General features: G+C 36.7%; 1 protein-coding gene and 1 long non-coding RNA gene across 2 annotated transcripts in view; both read right to left on the reverse strand.

Moving 5' to 3' along the window:
• DNAH11 (dynein axonemal heavy chain 11) overlaps positions 1–19,328 on the reverse strand; it is a 406,504-nt gene that overhangs the window by 63,955 nt on the left and 323,221 nt on the right. The gene's annotated exons all lie outside the window — the stretch shown is intronic.
• On the reverse strand, positions 838–10,034 carry LOC116557515. Its single transcript, XR_004271549.1, has 3 exons — positions 10,021–10,034; positions 8,997–8,999; positions 838–1,004 (listed from the first exon to the last, which is right to left on the reverse strand). It is a non-coding gene; the product is annotated as an uncharacterized LOC116557515 (long non-coding RNA).

Raw genomic sequence — 19,328 nt, forward strand, 5'->3', positions numbered from 1 at the left:
ACATATCTATAGCACAGAGCATCATCAAAATTTCTCCTACTGAGTTTCCTCAAGGATTTCCAAAATGATCTTACAAGTAGCTTCGAGAAAATCTTTGTTAGTGCTATTCACTGTACAGTTCACTGCCAGTTCTGACGATTCACCCTAACTTCAGGATTTGTACGACTGACTTTTAAAAGAACTATTTTTAACTGATACAAAAATGTACATATTTATGGGGCCCCATGAGGTGTTTCAGTACATGTATTCATTGCATAATGATTGAATCATATTTAGTATATCCATCATCTCAAACATCGATCATTTCTTTGTGGTGGGAATATTCAGAATCCTCTTCTAGTTATTTTGAAATATACACTATAATACTGTTTACTGTCATCCCTGTACGATACTATAAAATACCAGAACTTATTCCTCCTAAAAACCACTGAATTATACACTTTAAGTGGGTGAAATGTATAGTATGTGAATTATACCTTGATAATGGTGTTACCAAAAAAAAAAAAAAAAAAGTAACAATGATCTACTAAAATGATCAACAGGTAATTTTGTAAACACTGACCAATCTCTACCCACCATCCCCTCTCCTTTTCCCTCCCCTGCCCCTGGTAACCACTTTTGTACTCTGTACTTCTATGAGATTGGCTTTTTTAGATATCATAAATGAGATCATGTGGTATTTGTTTTTTTATGCCTTAGTTCACTTAACATAATGTCCTCCAGGTTCATTCATGTCACCACAAATAACAGGATTTTATTCTTTTTTATGACTTTTTAAAGTTTTCTAAGGATTTCTCACCTTAAATTTCTTAGTTTTATTTGATAGCTTTTGTAAATAGAATTGCTTTCTTGAATTTTCAGACAATGAGTAGCATTCCATTGTTTATACATACCACATTTTGATTATCCATTCGTTGATAGGTTGACTCCAGATCTTGGCTATTGTGAATAATGCTGCAATAAACATGTAAGTGCAGATATCTCTGACATGCTGACTTCATTTCCTTGTGATAAATCATATAGCTGCTGGATCATATGGTAGATTTTAGTTTTTTGAGCAACCTCTATACTCTTTTCCATAATGACTATGCCAATTTACATTTCCACCAATGGTGTATAAGCATTCCCTTTTCTCCACATCCATTCTAGCAATTATATTTTGTCTTTTTGATAATAGCCATTCTAAATGAGGTGAAAAGATATGTCATTGTGGTTTTGATTTGCATGTCCCTGATAACTAGTGATGTGGAACATTTTTCACATACCTTTTGTTCATTTGTATGTCTTGTGAGAAATGTCTATTCGTTTTTTGCCCATTTTAAATCAAATCTTTTTTTTTTTTTTTTTTTGCTACTGGGTTCCTTATATATTCTGGATAATAAGCCCTTGTTAGAGGCATATTTTGCAAATATTTTCTCCCATTCTACAAACTGTCTCTATAGGCTGTTGGTTTCCTTTGTTGTGCAGAAGCCTTTTAGTCTGATACAATCCCATTTGTCTATCTTTACTTTTGCTGACTGAGCTTCTGAGGACTTACCCAAAAAATCCTTGTTCAGGCCAATGTTATGAAGCATTTCCCCAACGTTTTATTCTAGTAGTTTTATGGTTTCAGGTCTTACATTTAAGTCTTTAATCCACTTTGAGTTGATTTTCGTAGTTGATGAGAAATAGGCATCTAGTTTCATCTTTCTGCATGTGGATATCATTTTTCCAGCACCATTTATTGAAGAGACTGTTCTTTGACAACATGTATTCTTGGTACCTTTGCTGAAAAGCAGTTGGCAGTAAGTGTGTAGATTTACTTCCGGGTTTTCTATCCTGTTTCATCTGTCCATGTGTTTGTTTTTATGCAATTGCCGTGCTGTTTTGGTTACACAGCTTTGTAATATACTTTGACTTCAGGCAGTGTGATGCCTCTAGTTTTGTTCTTTTTGCTCAAGATTGGTTTGACTATTTGTAGTCTTCTCTAATTCCATATAAATTTTGGGGTTGTTTTTCCTATTTCTGTGAAAAAAGTCATTGGTGTTTTCACAAGGATTACACTGAATTTGTAGATCACTTTGGGTAGTATGGACATTTTAGCTATGTTAATTCTTTCAATCCATGTACAGGAAATATATTTCCATTTATTTGTGTCCACTTCAATTTATTTCATCAATGTTTTATAGTTTTCTAAGGATTTTTCATCTCCTTGCTTAAATTTCTGAGGTTTTTAATTTGGTAGCTTTTGTAATTGGAATTGCAATTTTCAGATAATATTGGTTTACAAAAATACTATTGATTTATGTACGTTGATTTTTTATCCTGCAACTTTACTGAATTTATTAGTGCTAACAGGTGTGGTTTTTTTGTGTTTTTTTTGTTTTTTTTTTTTTTTGGTGGAGGAGTCTTTAGGGCCTTCTATACATATAATCATTTGTAAACAGGGATAATATGATTTTCTCCTGTCCAATTTGGAGCCCTTTATTTCTCGTTTACTTGCTGTTTAGAACGTCCAGTATTATGTTAAACAGAAGTGGTGAAAGTGAGCATTCTTGTCTTGTTTCAGATTTTACAGGAAAAGTTTTCAGTTTTTTCCTGTTCAATATGTTAGCTGTGGGTTTGTCATATACAGCCATTATTGTTTTGAGGTATGGTCCATCCATACACAATTTGTTGAGAATTTTCATTGTAAAAAGATCTTGATTTTCATCAAAGCTTTTTCTGTGTTGACTGAAACAACCGCATTTTTTCCCCTTGATTCTGTTAATGCGATGTATCATGTTTATTGATTTGTGGATGGTGAACCACCCTTGTGTTCCCAGAATGAATTCCACTTGGTCATGATGAATGATCTTTTTAATGTGCTATTGAATTTTGATTGCTCTTATTTTGTTGAAGGTTTTTATATCTATGTTTATCAGGCATATTGGCCCATAGATTTCTGTGTGTGTCTTTATCTGATTTTAGTATCAGGGTGATCCTGGACTTAGTTTGGGAGAACTCCCTCTTCTTTTTTTTCTAATAGTCTAAAAAAGATTGGTATTACTTCTTTAAATGTTTTGTAGAATTCTGCAGTAAATGCATCAGGTCCTAGGCTTTTCTTTGATGGGACACTTTTGACTATTGATTCAACCTCATTACTCATTATTAGTTTGTTCCGATTTTCTATTTCTTCACGATTTAATTTTGATAGGTTGTACATGTCTAGGAATTTATCCAGTTCTAGGTTTTCTATTTTGTTGGCATATAGTTGTTCATAACAGTCTATTTTTATTACTGTGGTATCAGTTATGTTTTTTCATCTCTGATTTGAAACTTATTAAAATTTAAGTCTAAGTAGAGGTTTGTTGATCTTATGTTTTTATTTGCTTTGTGGGACAGTACCTCACTCTATCACTCAGGCTAGAGTGCTAGACTGGTGTGCAGTGGTGTGATCATAGCTCACTGCAACCTTGAACTTCAAGTCTCAATCTATCCCACTGCCTTAGCCTCCAAGTAGTTAGAGCTATAGGCATGCATCACTATGCCTGGCTATTTTATAATTTCAAAACATTTTTATAGAAAGAGTCTATGTAGACCAGGTTGATCTTGAACTCCTGTCCTCAAGCAATCCTCCTGCCTTGGCCTCTCAAAGTATTGGAATTATAGGTAATTTTATCTTTTCAAAAAACCAATTATTTTGTTGATCTTTTGTATTTTTTTTAGTCTTTTGTTATTTCTATTCTGATATTTCATTTCTTCTACTAATTTTGGGTTTAGTTCTTGTTTTTTTAGATTCTTGAGGCATAACTATGGGTAGTTTGAGATGCTTTTAATATTATTAAACTTTCCTCTTAAAATGCTTTTCTGTGTCCATAGGTTTTGGCACGTTGTGCTTCCATTTTTCTTTCAAGAAGTCTATTTTATGTGAGACGGAGTGTTGCTCTGTTGCCAGGCTGGAGTGCAGTGGCACAATCTCGGCTCACTGCAACCTCTAGCTCCTGGGTTCAAGTGATTCTTCCACCTCAGCCTTCAGAGTAGCTGGGACTACAGGCACGTGCCACCATATCCGGCTAATTTTTGTATTTTTAGTAGAGACGGGGTTTCATCATGGCGAGGATGGTCTCGATCTCTTGACCTCGTGATCCGCCTGCCTCGGCCTCCCAAAGTGTTGGGATTACAGGCTGAGACACCACTCCTAGCAAGAAGTCTATTTTAATTTCCTTTTTCTGTTTTGACCCATTTGTTGTTTAGGAGTATATCACTCGATTTCCAAGTGTTTGTATAGTTTCCAAAGTTTCTCCCATTATTGATTTCTAGTTTTATTCTGTTGTGGTCACAAAAAAGACTTGACATAATTTCAATTTTGTAAAACTTTTTGATGGAACTTATTTTGTGGGATAACATATGACCTATCCTGGAGAAAGTTGCATTTGCTGATGAGAAGAATGTATATTCTGCGCTATTGGGTGGAATGGACCTAAACATCTTTTAGGTCCATTTGGTCTAGAGTGTGGTTTAACTCTGACGTTTCTTTATTTTCTATCTATATGTTCTGTCCATTGCTGAAAGTAAGGTGCCGAGGTCCCCTATTAATATCATTTTGATGTACTGACTGACATTTAAATGAAATTTCAAGAGTGAAGGTTTCATCTAGTTAGGGCCTAGGGTTCTCACACATAAGAGATAGTAACATCTCTACAATAAAAGTTATATTTTAAATATACCTCTGCGTACATCCTGTTGAGTTTTGTTTTTTGCAATGGAGTCTCACTCTGTTGCCCAGGCTGAAGTGCAGTGGCATGATCTTGGCTCACTGCAACCTCTGCTTCCCAGATTCAAGAGATTTTCCTGCCTCAGCCTCCCAAGTAGCTGGGATTACAGGTGTGTACCACCACACCCAGCTAATTTTTTTTTTTTTTTACTTTTTAGTAGAAATGGAATTTCACCACGTTGGCCAGGCTGGTCTTGAACTCCTTACTTAAGGTGATCCACTTGCTTCGGCTTCCCAAAGTGCTGGGATTACAGGCGTGAGCCACCATGCCCAGCTCATCCTGCGATCTTTTGATTGCCACACTACCTTGGGTTCATACCTCTCCTTGTGGAAAATCTCAGCGAAATTCCAGGATTTTTTAACTTTTCTTCATTTGCTTAAGAATTTTCACCTGGTTTATGTTCATACTTCGTAAACTTCCTGATTCAACCACTAACATATATTCTCAGATGAAAAGAGAATTTATACATTTTGATAATTAAAAATTAAATAAAAAATTTAAGTCAAAAACACTGAATCAGAGAAGTCTAGAATTTTTGTTTTTGTTCAATGGGACAGTTCACTGTGATGGGATTAGGAACTGGTAACAAGTCAGGTTAGTTTTGAGATTTGTGTGGTATGTATGTGTTTGTGTGTATTCACATAAGCATGAGAAGCAAAACAAACCACCAGCAAGATGATTAACTTATTTTTTAAAGTAGCAGGTGTTTAGGCTTCAATGAAAAATCTTTCTAGAGCAGGGGCTGACAAATTTTCTCTGCAAAAGGATCAGAGAGTAAATATTTTAGGCTTTGTGGGTCACATCCATCTCTGCCACATATTCTTCTTGTTTCCAATCCTTTGAAAACCATTCCTGGCTCCTGGGTTGCATTGAAACAGGCCATTTCTCCACTGCCACTCTAGAGGATCACATCAGCTAACAGTATTAGTGTAATCTCTTCTCAAAACAATAGCAGCTAATTTTTTCAGTTAGCCACTATACATAACCATGCTCCTTCTTCTAGGGTTTCAAGAATAAATGTGTGAGACTAGTCATCAGAAAGCATGAGGTTCTCACAATTTTGCTTCTGGGTGCAAATGACGGAAGTTTGTTGGTTTGTTTGTTTGTTTAAACACAGTCTCGCTCTGTCGCCCAGGCTGGAGTGCAGTGGCGCTATCTCAGCTCACTGCAATCTCCACTTCTAGGTTAAAGCAATTCTCCTGTCTCAGCCTACCAAGTAGCTGGGACTACAGGCACCTGTCACCATGCCTGTCTAATAATTGCATTTTTAGCAGAGACAAAGTTTCACTTTGTTGGTTAGGCTGGTCTCAAACTCTGGACCTAAGGTAATCCACCCAGCTTGGCCTCCCAAAGTGCCGGGATTACAGGTGTGAGCCACCGCACCACACCAACAGAAGCTTTCAACTGGTTAAATGTTTATTTAACCAAATATCTGAGTTAACCTCCATAAGATGCCTCATGGATGACTCCCTTGCTCTGTATCTCTCTTGCATATCTACACAGACCCTAAAGCATTCAGAGATTCCAGTTTGAAAAGCAGAAATCTACCTGCTTGGGGAACAGGTCTGATTTTCTCTGTGAAAAGAGAGGTTAATAGAGAGGAGGGAGATGCTGCTATGCTGATGGAAAGGAGAAGGATGTCTGCCTATAAAATTGGGTTTTACATCTTGCTCTGAAACATTATTTGATATGTTTAGATTTCCCAGGGATAGTAAATTATCCTCAATTGGGGTGTTTATGATCTATGAAAGGCAAAAATTATATAATGACTCAGTGGGTTTTATCATTGCTGCTAAATTAATTTTTGGTTAATTTCCTGTCTGGGAAAATTAAACAGACTGCTAATGCTCTCTCATGATTTGAAGGATCAAAAAGCAACAAAGTTAACCAGAGGGGTGGGAAAAGTAAACAGAATCACTTTGTTGTTTCTGTGAAAGACATGAATCCAGAGGTTATGACTTCTAGAAGACTGAAGGTAGCTATGAGCTCTTGAACTTAAACTCCAAGGAGGAGCAACAGCAGGTGTGAAGAGCAACATAAAACTTGGAAGTGTGGTTGTGTTCTTAAAACAGAGGTTCTTAATCCATCTTCCAGCTCCACTCCCAGGAGGAACAAAACACACCAGCCCTTGTCACTGCATCATACTGAGAATCAAGCGGGTGTGAATCTCCAAATTTGGCATGGGGCTGCTCCCATCGGGTTTTTATATGTTCCTCTACAGGAGTGAGCTCCTCCTCTCTCTTTCCACTGGCTGAGATTTGCTGGTTTGGAGGTGAGAGGCTGATTATGCAATCTCAGAACAGAAATAAAACTATTTTTCTGAGTACAAATACCCTGGTTTAATTGGCTAGGATATGGGGTGAGTGAAAAACATGCTGTTTCATCTAGCAGAGCATAATTTTAGACCAAGAAGGACCACTAAAGGTTATTCAACTGATTTCTTTTTATGAGCCTAAAGAGTTTATGGCTTGCCAAGGTCGCTTAGGTTAGTGGCAGAGCTGGGACTAGAACCTGGGTCTCTAGACTCCTAGTATGAAGTTCATCTCACTGCATAACATTGCAGGCTAATTTGCTCTGACAGTGGCAGCCTGTAATGTCAGCCTCTGTCAACCTGCCTGGCTTTCTATCATAAGAGGGTACTGAGAGAATATGACTGACTCACTACTAATCTACGGCCACTAGAGAAAAACAGACACAGTTCACAGCACACGCCCTGCTGGTTGGTCTCTGGTCAGAAATTCTGTCCTTGTTTATGAAGGAGAATAGCACCAACTACTGAAGTATCAATTCCTAATCTAAGATCTTTAATTTATGGTCAAAAGAGTCATAAACTGAATTACTTAATTCATAATACTTTTACAATACATCACTCAATTTACATAAAAATTTTCTGTTGTTTAGCTCTCAGGAAATGAAAAGGTATTAAGTGTGCCAAAATGTTCGCTAGTTAACCAAATGATTTTATAATAATGACAGCCATCTTCAAATAGGTATGATCTATAAAATAACCTTACAAACATTAGATTTGCATAAAAGCCAGGTACACTGGGAGTATCAAAATGCTTTCAATGTTTATTCAAAACCCAGATAAAAAGTGAGTGTCCTGGGACCAAAAGTCATGGCAAGTCATTACTGTTGTGGAGAATAGCTATGGAAATTACATTAAAAACACTTAGGAATGTGGATTCACAGCTGAATTCTACCAGAGGTACAAAGAGGAGCTGGTACCATTCCTTCTGAAACGATTCCAAACAATAGAAAAAGAGGATGCCTTCCTAACTCATGTTATGAGGCCAGCATCATCCTGATAACAAAACCTGGCAGAGACACAACAAAAAAAAGAAAATTTCAGGCCAAAATCCCTGATGAACATCGATGCAAAAATCCTCCATAAAATACTGGCAAACCAAATCCAATAGTAAATCAAAAAGCTTATCCACCGCAATCAAGTTGGCCTCATCCTTGGGATGCAATGCTGGCTCAACATATGCAAATCAACAAATGTAATCCATCACATAAACAGAACCAATGACAAAAATCACATGATTATCTCAACAGATGCAGAAAATGCCTTTGACAAAATTCTACACCCTTTCATGCTAAAAACTCTCAATAAACTAGGTACTAATGGAGTGTATCTGAAAATAATAAGAGCTATTTATGACAAACCCACAGCCAATATCATAATGAATGGGCAAAAGTTGGAAGCATTCCCTTTGAAAACCAGTGCAAGACAAGGATGCCCACTCTCACCACTCCTATTCAACACAGTATTGGAAGTTCTGGCCAGGGAAATCAGGCAAAAGAAATGAATAAAGGGTATTCAAACAGGAAGAGGGGAAGTCAAATCGTCTCTGTTTGCAGATGACATGATTGTATATTTAGAAAACCCCATCATCTCAGTCCAAAATCTCCTTAAGCTGATAAGTAACTTCAGCAAAGTCTCAGTATACAAAATCAATGTGCAGAACTCACAAGCATTCCTATATACCAACAACAGACAAACAGAGAGCCAAATCATGAGTGAACCCCTACTCACAACTGCTACAAAGAGAATAAAATACCTAGGAAAACAACAAAGGACATGAAGTACCTCTTCAAGGAGAACTACAAACCACTGCTCAAAGAAATAACAGAGGACACAAACAAATGGAAAAACATTCCATGCTTATGGATAGGAAGGATCAATATCGTGAAAATGGCCATACTGCCCAAAGTAATTTATAAATTCAATGCTATTCCCAGCAAGCTACCATTGACTTTCTTCACAGAATTAGAAAAAACCAATTTAAATTTCATATGGAACCGAAAAAGAGCCCACATAGCCAAGACAATCCTAAGCAAAAAGAACAAAGCTGGAGGCATCATGCTACCTGACTTCAAACTATACTACAAGCCTACAGTAATCAAAACAGCATGGTACAGGCACCAAAACAGATATATACATCAATGGAACAGAACAGAGGCTACAGAAATAACACCACACATCTACAACCATCTGGTCTTTGACAAACATGACAAAACCAAGCAATGGGGACAGGATTCCCCGTTTAATAAATGGTGTTGGGCAAACTGGCTAGCCACATGCAGAAAACTGAAACTGGATCCCTTCCTTATACTTTACACAAAAATTAACTCCAGATGGATTAAAGACTTAAATGTAACACCTAAAACCATGAAGACCCTAGAATAAAAGCTAGGCAATACCAATCAGGACATAGGCATGGGCAAAGACTTAATGACTAAAACACCAAAAGCGATGACAACAAAAGCCAAAACTGACAAATGGGGTCTAATTAAACTAATGAGCTTTGCACAGCAACAACAACAACAACAACAAAAACTATAATCGGAGTGAAAAGGCAACCTACTGAATTAGAGAAAATTTTTGCAATCTATCATAATATCCAGAATCTGCAAAGAACTTAAACAAATGCACAAGAAAAAAAGAAACAACTACATCAAAAGGTAGGCAAAGGATATGAACCAACAGTTCTCAAAAGAAGACATTTATGCTGTCAACAAACATGAAAAAAAAGCCCAACATCACTGATCATTAGAGAAATGCAAATCAAAACCACAATGAGATACCATCTCACGCCAGTTAGAATGGTTATCATTAAAAAGTCAGGAAACAACAGATGCTGGAGAGGATGTGGAGAAATAGGAACGCTTTTATACTGTTGGTGGGAGTGTAAATTAGTTCAAGCATTGTGAAAGACAGCGTGGCAATTCCTCGAGGATCTAGAAATTGAAATTCCCTTTGACCCAGCAATCCCATTACTGGGTATATACCCAAAGGATTATAAATCATTCTATTATAAAGACACATGCACACGTATGTTTACTGCGGCACTGTTTACAATAGCAAAGGCTTGGAACCAATTCAAATGCCCAAATGTCTATCAATTATAGACCAAATAAAGAAAATGTGGCACATATGTGCCATGGAATACTATGCAGCCATAAAAAGGAAGAGTTCATGTCCTTTGTGGGGACATGGATGAAACTGGAAACCATCATTCTCAGCAAACATACACAAGAACAGAAAACCAGACACCATATGTTCTCACACTTAAGTGAGAGTTGAACAGTGAAAACACAAGGACACAGGGAGGGGAACATCACGCACCAGGGCCTGTCAGGGGTAGGGGGCTAGGGGACGGATAGCATTAGGAGAAATACCTAATGTAGATGACAGGTTGATGAGGGCAGCAAAACCACCATGGCACATACATACCTATGTCACATACCTGCACATTCAGCACATGTACCCCAGAACTTAAAGTGATATATATATATATGTGTGTGTGTATATATATATATACACACACACACACATATGTATATACACACAGATATATGTGTATATATATACACATATACACACATATACATATACATATGTACACACACACACACACACACACACACACACACACACACACGGGAATGATTTCTTGGCTAGTTTTCAAAGTACTTCTGTGATAGAACAATCCAAACACTGGTCCCAATGATCACTTTCCTGAAATCCAGAATCTCAGTGAGCTGGGCAAGGAACCATTATTTTAATATAACCAAGATAAGAATTTCAGTTTAGAGATTAGAATCTGAAATTCTTATTTCTAAAATCTTCATCTGAAAACGAAGAACATCCCTTTTACTTTTATTGGAACTATTCTCAAGACTTAGCATACTGTTGGAAATGCCTGCAGTTTTGGATTATAAAAACCGAAATGCATTTATTTAGTTATCAGATATTCTGAGTACCTGAACAAACACCATCACTATTTTTCACTGCCATCTAAAATCAAACATGGAAAGCAACATATTTAATTTGGAATGAAGATTTACTACTGTTTCAGACCAGAGTATTTACTGGAAATGGCTACAGTAGGAATCTCTTCAAAAGATTTGCAAAATCTGCTGTTTGGACAGATATTTCCTAAGATATTGCATTATTATATCGAAGGTTCTCACTCTAAGTTGGACAATTCAGATAGCTAACATATTCTCTGAATAGGAGACACTCCATTCCGGAGGCTTCAACGAGCCATTTTGTCAAGGTAAAGAGATAGTAGGTGTTTTTTAAGATAAGCAAGTAATATAGCCCACCAGTTTGCGGGGGGGTGGGGCAGGGAAACACATATAGGAGAAGAAATAAACTTTTCAGTGGACATCTAAAAGCCTTACTGTACATCCTGCTGTTTAAAATTAAAAGCTTCTGGATTAGACTTGGGAGTTCCAACAGCTACAGTCAAGAGTGCAGTGGGAAAGATCAGGTGTAGCAAACGTGGCAGACCACAAGAGGGGAGTTGTTACTTAGCAACCTCAGCAGGAAGGACTGTGCAAGTTGGTCAAACCCGTTTCCTGAAGAAAGGTTTTGGTTGAAAGCTGCACAGCTGGCAAGAACGTTCAAGAAAAGGCGGGAAGAAAACCCTGAAGAGAAATGAGTTAATTGTCTTGTTGCTTCATACAGTTAATATAAACAACATGTCCTTCTAAGATAAAAGCAAATTTCAACCAGAATTAAAAAAAATAATAATATTGGTGTTTCAGGAATCCAAGTAACATTATACAAAAAAAAAAAAAAACCCCAAAATTAAAAAAGCAAGTCATAAGTAGACTGTTTCTCCTTTGATACACACATACACATCCTTCAACATATCCATTTTAAACACATAACGTAGCAGCAGAAACAAAGAAAATTTCATTCACTTTTTTATTGGAAGATTGTTTTTTCAAAAAGAAAAGAATCTGATGATTCTTAATCTGAAGACCTGTTTGGTACTTATTTTCAGATAAAGTCAAACAGCTATTTCCAAGATGACTGTGAATGTGAGGCTGCTTTATCTGCAGACGCTAGAGATTACACTATTAAGAAACAAACGAACAAACAAAAACCTTTACTAAATTTAGGAATAGAAAAGCTGTTGGAGATTTGTGGGAATTAAATTTTATTTTGAATTTGGAAATTAGGAGAGACTAGAATGCTGAATTCGATTATAGGAGAGCATGAATGAACTTGAAAATAAATCTATTCTTAACTGCAAGGGAAATAATGAGAGAACTACACAACTCTACAGTTTATTTAAAATCTATAAGCTAGGCTCTGCACGGTGGTTCATGTATGTAATCCCAGAATTTAGGGAGGCCAAGGCAGGCGGATCACATGAGGTCGGGAGTTCAAGACCAGCCTGACCAATATGGTAAAACCCCATCTCTACTAAAAATACAAAAATTAGCCGGGCGTCGTGGTGGGCACCTGCAGGTCCTAGCTACTCGGGAGGCTGAAGCAGGAGAATCGTTTGAAGCTAAGAGGCGGAGGTTGCAGTGAGCCGAGATCGTGCCACTGCACTCCAGCCTGGGCGACAGAGCAAGACACCATTTCAAAAAGAAAAAGAAAAAGAAAAAAATCCATAAGCTTCCAACTCAAGAGAGTACATTCTACTACACTGTAGGGTTCAGTATAACATGGTTATGCCTTAAGTCTCACCTAAGGCCTCATTTGAATAGATCAATAGTCAACTCTAATATAATTGCATGGCATCAACTTCAAGAACAGCAACATAATAAGAGTTAATAAACTCAAAACTTGCTAACTGAAAGCAATTCTTCTTCTTAACCTTAACATAACTTTCAGGAAACCTAGTCATTATAAAATAAATATCTATAAAATGTCATCTCCCTCTTTGTATATTATTTCTATAAAAATAATTTTTTAACTCATACAGCTAATATTTCTAGTAGCCAATTTTAAGTTCCTTTCTAGGGCATGCTACTTAAAGCCTATTACGATGACATGTTGATGGGTACAGCAAACCACCATAGCATATGTATACCTAAGTAACAAACCTGCACATGTACCCCAGTGCGTGATAAAAAAGAATTGTATAAAAAGTAAATATAGAATTAAGCATAAAATATCTTTAAAAAATATATTTATATACTCCAATCTGAAATATATCTTGCAGTAAAGTTACTCCAGTCTTTCAAAAATTATTTCAATAATATTTAGGAGTATTTGAAAGACTAAAGAGATAATTTTATGAAGATGCTTCACAGATCAGCAACTTCTCTAATACGTAAGCCAGTAAATTTGCTTTGGAAAAATTACATGTTGATAAATCTTTCCAGATATGTTTTCTTGTCGATTGATATGATAAAATATATTTTATTTAAAATTAGGATTGTCTGGAGCTTGGTGGATTTAATTATTTGTAATTACCAAGCTGTCGTTGGCCTGCGGCCATTTTATGACAGTGGTATCTACTGTGTGGGCCAGGTTCACCTGTATATCTTCTCACACACAGATTTAATGTGCTATTGATGAAACCATTACTCGAGGCAAATTAAAGTCTGGGCTGATGTATTGGTCCACAGGGAGCTGTCAGACATGAAAGGAGTAATTAGTATTCATTACTTCATACTCCACAACGTTCCAATTATTAATAAACTTCAACTTTTGGACTATGCTGTATCTATCACAAACATTTCTCAGACATTCATTATTAGGAAGAATAAACTAATACTGGTTAAAAAAAAAAAAATCTCCCCCACGCAAACAGAACTAGAATATACAAAAACACTATTGATAGCCAAAAACCTTCTGAGAGATGTGAGTTTCTCAAAGGAGGGTAGTGTTATCCCACCTGCATTTGAGGATATGATAAAGACATTCTGGGCGAATGTGGCAGCTCCGCAGTCCCTGTAGGTTGTTTTCCTTGCTCTCTCTTTTCAATGCTATCTTGTCTTTATAACACCAAGAAAAACATTTGTAAAGCCACAGGTTACATAAAGATAGAATCACACAGGAAAAAAAAAGAGGACAGAGAAATCGAGTGAACTGTTCATTGTTGGAGGTCAAAACAGAAAGATCCATTATAAAATTTACAAACATGTACATTAATTTTCAAAAATTTTCTGTTCCTGTTATAACACTGCAAATGGGTAGCTCCATTATTAAATAAATACATAGTAACATTTTCCCATTAATTTTCTTTTGTATTTTCTCCCAACTTTTATTTATTTCATCAAAAAAAGAAAAATAATTTATATTTGTAGCAATCTAATTTTTATTTTACCATATCTCCTACTTTGTATACGTGTGACTACTTTTTAAGAGTTACATGAGGGAATGAGAAAGCATTTCCCTTGTTTTAAAGATACTTTTATCAAGCAAAACAATGCAATAACAAAAATACCAAAATTTATTCAAAATGCTTCTTAAGAAAATGACTTTTATAGATTTAGGGTGTATGACAGAAGTTTTGTCGCCTGGATACATTGCGTGGTGGTGTGGTGGAGTCTGTGCTTTCTATGTAACCATTACCGAGAAACATACAATGTGCCCATTAGGTTACTTCTTAACACTCACTCTCCTTTCCAGGGTCCCACCTTTCAGAGTTTCCAATGTCTATTATTCCATCAAAGTGCTTTTTAAGCTTTTGTAACAAAGCTATTTTGAAAGCTTAGTATGCCCTCAATTTGTTCATTCAAAAATAAAAGTGGAAAAAAAGGAGGCAGAAATAGTTTGACATAGGAAGAGGTCGCTAATAGTATTAAATATGGGAAAGCTTTTGGACTGTAAAAGCAACAGAAGCATAAAAGTTCCTCTTAGTTCTCTGGAAGACTCCACAATTTTTTGTTTTGTTTTTTGAGATGGAGTCTCACACTGTCACCTGGGCTGGAGTGCAACAGTACAATCTCAGCTCACTGCAACCTCTGCCTCCTGGGTTCAAGAGATTCTCCTGCCTCAGCCTCCACAGTAGTTGGGATTACAGGTGCCCACCACCACGCCCGGCTAATTTTTTGTATTTTTAGTAGAGACGGAGTTTCACTATGTTGGCCAGGCTGATCTTGAACTCCTGACCTTGTGAAGTTCCCACCTCGGCCTCCCAAAGTGCTGGGATTACAGGTGTGAGCCACCGCAACCAGCCCATAATTCTTAGATACTACCAGTAAGCATGTAAATTTCTAAACACTTTGGAAAACAATTTGGTTTTATCTTTTAAAGATGACTGTGCATACATTCTGCCACCCAACTATCCTACTACAGAATATAAACACTTAAGAAGCTTGCTGTGTATATGTGTAGATGTATACATGAATGTGTGTACCTGTAGATGCATGCATGAATATTCACTAACATTTATAGCAGCATCACTGATAATAGCAAAAAATCTAAAAACAACAAAAATTTCCTTCAATAAGAATGTTCAATAAATTGAGGAACACTCCTATCATTAAATATTATAGTGATATTTAATTAAATATACTTACTATTATCATTAAATATTACAGTAATAGGCCGGGCGTGATGGCTTATGCCTGTAATCTCAGCACTTTGGGAGGCCAAGGCAGGCAGATCACTTGAAGTCAAGACTGAGACCAGACTGGCCAAAATGGCGAAACCCCATCTCTACTAAAAGTACAAAAATTAGCCAGGCTGGTAGCAGGTGCCTATAATTCCAGCTACTCGGGAGGCTGAGGCAGGAGAATCGCTTGAACCCAGAAGGTAGAGGCTGCAGTGAGCCAAGATTGTGCCACTGCACTCCAGCCTGGGTGACAGAGTGAGGCCGTCTCAAACAAACCAAAAAGAATATTATAGTAATGAAATTGAAAGAACTAGAGCCAGTAGCAACAATGTAGACTAAATCTCAGATACATATGATTGAGGGAAAAAATCAAGTCCTTTTAAACTACATACACTATAAGGTGTTTTTATAAAGCTCCAAAGCAATATGTTGTTTAAGAATATACACACAGGCCGGGCGCGGTGGCTCAAGCCTGTAATCCCAGCACTTTGGGAGGCTGAGGCGGGTGGATCACGAGGTCAAGAGATCGAGACCATCCTGGTCAACATGGTGAAACCCCGTCTCTACTAAAAATACAAAAAATTAGCTGGGCATGGTGGTGCGTGCCTGTAATCCCAGCTACTCAGGAGGCTGAGGCAGGAGAATTGCCTGAACCCAGGAGGCGGAGGTTGCGGTGAGCCGAGATCACGCCATTGCACTCCAGCCTGGGTAACAAGAGCGAAACTCCGTCTCAAAAAAAAAAAAGAATATACACACATATGATAAAACATTACAATGAAGTGATAAGCAACATTCAGGATCTTCACCTTCTTGTGGCTTTGATTTGCATGTCCCTGATGACTAATCATGTTGTGTATCTTTTCATGTGCTTACTGGCTGTGTATCTTCTTTGGAGAAATGTCTATTTAGATCTTTTACTTATCTTTTGACAGCTCTTTGATCTTTATATGCCTGTCACATTCTAGAAACTTGACTAAATACGTATTTATTCACTGAATTAAAAATATATTTTATGTATGTTATTAAAAATATTAAGTAAATAATATTTACTATGTCCTGTCTGTTAGGCTTTATGGAACTGATCATATCATTCCAATATGTGAACACTGGTTACCTTTGGAAGTGGAGGCAGAATTGTCAAGGAGGGGAACACAAAAGTAACTTAAAGGATATTAACAATAATTTGAATGGCAGATAACATGTCTAATTTATTATGCTTTATAACTCTATATGTTAGGTATTTTATAGGTCTCAGTATTAAATAATAAAATTTAAACACAGTAAAAACCCAAAATACTCCTAGGATGCAACTAGGACAGGACATTTTTTTCTGCCTCTTCTCAGTGCCAAGCTAGAAAAGGAAAGTTTTCTCGGTTTAGCAATTATTCGTGTTTATTAATTTTAACAGATTCATCCTTAAATGGAAGATGTGTCCTCTAGCTTTATACAGGAATCTCTTAGCAGACTACATACCCTGAACAGGCCCCAGGCTTGTCCAAGCTTTATACCTTCTCAAAAGAGAAACCCAAGGTCATCAGGTTTTAGCAGGTACCCTCAGGAAGGAAACAATCTTCGGTGTTCCTTGTATGAGTTCCTGCTTTTTGGTTGCCCCCTTATTTTTTTTTTGGTCAACTCAGTAATACATTTCAAAAGATGTTTTTAATATTTTAACTAATGTATTTAGGTATTTTAGCTAATATATTTAGGTTTTTTCAAATATCTAATCTTCCATGGTAACTGAAATAAAAGTTTTATGTTTGTATGTTCTTTTATCTTGGCTAACCATCTTTTTAAGTCATATATGATTCTTATCCATAAATAACTTATAATTAATTAAGGTTATGCATGAGTGAGAAAAAAACTAAGCATATTATAAGGGGGAGAAAAAATGGCAAAATGACACAGGGAAAATATACTAGGCATGGGCGGCATTAAATACGGAAAATTAAAACTTCCTGTTAACATTTAACTGCTATTGGCTAAATAGCAGTTACCTCCTAAATTTAGTGAACTTAAGATCTGTGAAAAGAAAAGTTAGATAAAATAAAATATCATAGGAGGGGGAATTATCTGTGGCATGAAGAAATGAAAGGCTTGGGCTATATTAGAGGAAACTGTAGGTATGAAAAACATAGTTTCCAAACATTGATGGTAAATAAACAAGGCTTGGGAAAAAACTGAGGGGCAGGGAAAAAGTTAGACTGGTAAAGTAGCACTCATAAAAACCCTACAGAAAGAGAGTAATGCCTGTTTATTTGAAAAATCTGGTTAAAAGATCTGGGGGATAAGACCTCAAAAAGAACAGCAACAAAATCAACAATATACAGATGTGATTGCATCAAGCTAAAAAGCTTCTGTACAACAAAGGCAACAATCAATGGAGTGAAGAGACAACTACAGAATGGGAGAAAGTATTTGCAAAGTATCCTTCTGATGAAGGATTAATAGCTAGAATATATCAGGAACTCAGCCCAATAGCGGAAAAAAAAAAAGCAAATAATCTGATTTAAAAATGGGAAAAAGACCTGAATACATCTTTCTCAAAAGAAGATATACGAATGGCCAACAGGTGTCTGAAAAGTTCTCAACATTATTAATCATCAGAAAAATGTACATCAAAACTCATCCCAGTTAGAATGGCTATTACCAAAAAGACAGAAAATAACAAATGTGAGAAAGGAGAACACTGTACACTGTTGGTGGGAATGTAAATTAGTATAGCCACTATGGAAAACAGTATGGAGATTCCTCAGGATCATGCCACACGATCCAGCAATCTGACTACTGGGCATATATCTAAAAGAAATGAAATCAGTGTATCGAAAAAGTATCTGCATTCCCATGTTTACTGCAGCAATATTCACAATAACCAAGATAAGAAATCATCTTGAGTGTCCATCAGTGGGCGAATTGTGAAATAGTTTGGATATCTGTCTTCTCCAAATCTCATGCTGAAATGTGACCACCTATGTTGGAGGTGGGCCTGGTGGAAAATGTTTGGGTCATGGGGGCAGATCTCTCATGAATGACTTGGGGTCCTCCCTGTGGGAATGAGTTACCTTGATATATGGTTGTTTAAAAGAGCCTGGCTTCTCCTGCCCACTCTATTGCCCCCTTTCTTGCTGTGTGACATATCTGCTCCTCATTTACCTTCCACTGTGATTGTAGGCTTCACCAGAAGCAGATGCTGGCACTATGTTTCTTGTACAGCCTACAGAACCATGAGCTAAATCATTATCTTTAAACAAAAATAAATTACCCAGTCTCAGGTATTCCTTTATAGTAATGCAAAACACATGAACGCAAATGGATAAAGCAATTGTGGTACGTATACACAGTGAAATATTATTCATCCATAAAAATAAATGAAACTGTCATTTGTGGCAACATGGATAGAACTGGAGGGTATTATATCAAGTGAAATAAGCCTGGCACAAAAAGACAAATAAGGTATTTTCTTACTCATATGCAGAAGCTAAAAAAGTGGGTCTCATGGAGGCAAACAGTAGAATGGTGGCTACAAGAGGCCAGGAAAGGAAGTCAGCGGGGGAGGGGGAAGATAAGGAAATGTTGGTTAGTGGGTACAAAAATACAGTTAGAAGGAATAATTCTAATAACTCTAGTATTCAACAGAATAGTAGAAAATTATAGTTAATAATTTATCGTATATTTCAATATAGCTAGAAGAGAAAAACTGTAATGTTCTCAACATAAAGAAAAACATTTGATATGACAGATATCCCAATCATCCTGATTTGATCATCACACATTGTAC

This window comes from Sapajus apella, unplaced genomic scaffold (assembly GCF_009761245.1).
Source record: "Sapajus apella isolate SASKATOON/1434 unplaced genomic scaffold, GSC_monkey_1.0 scaffold19, whole genome shotgun sequence".
NCBI classification, from domain to species: domain Eukaryota; kingdom Metazoa; phylum Chordata; class Mammalia; order Primates; family Cebidae; genus Sapajus; species Sapajus apella.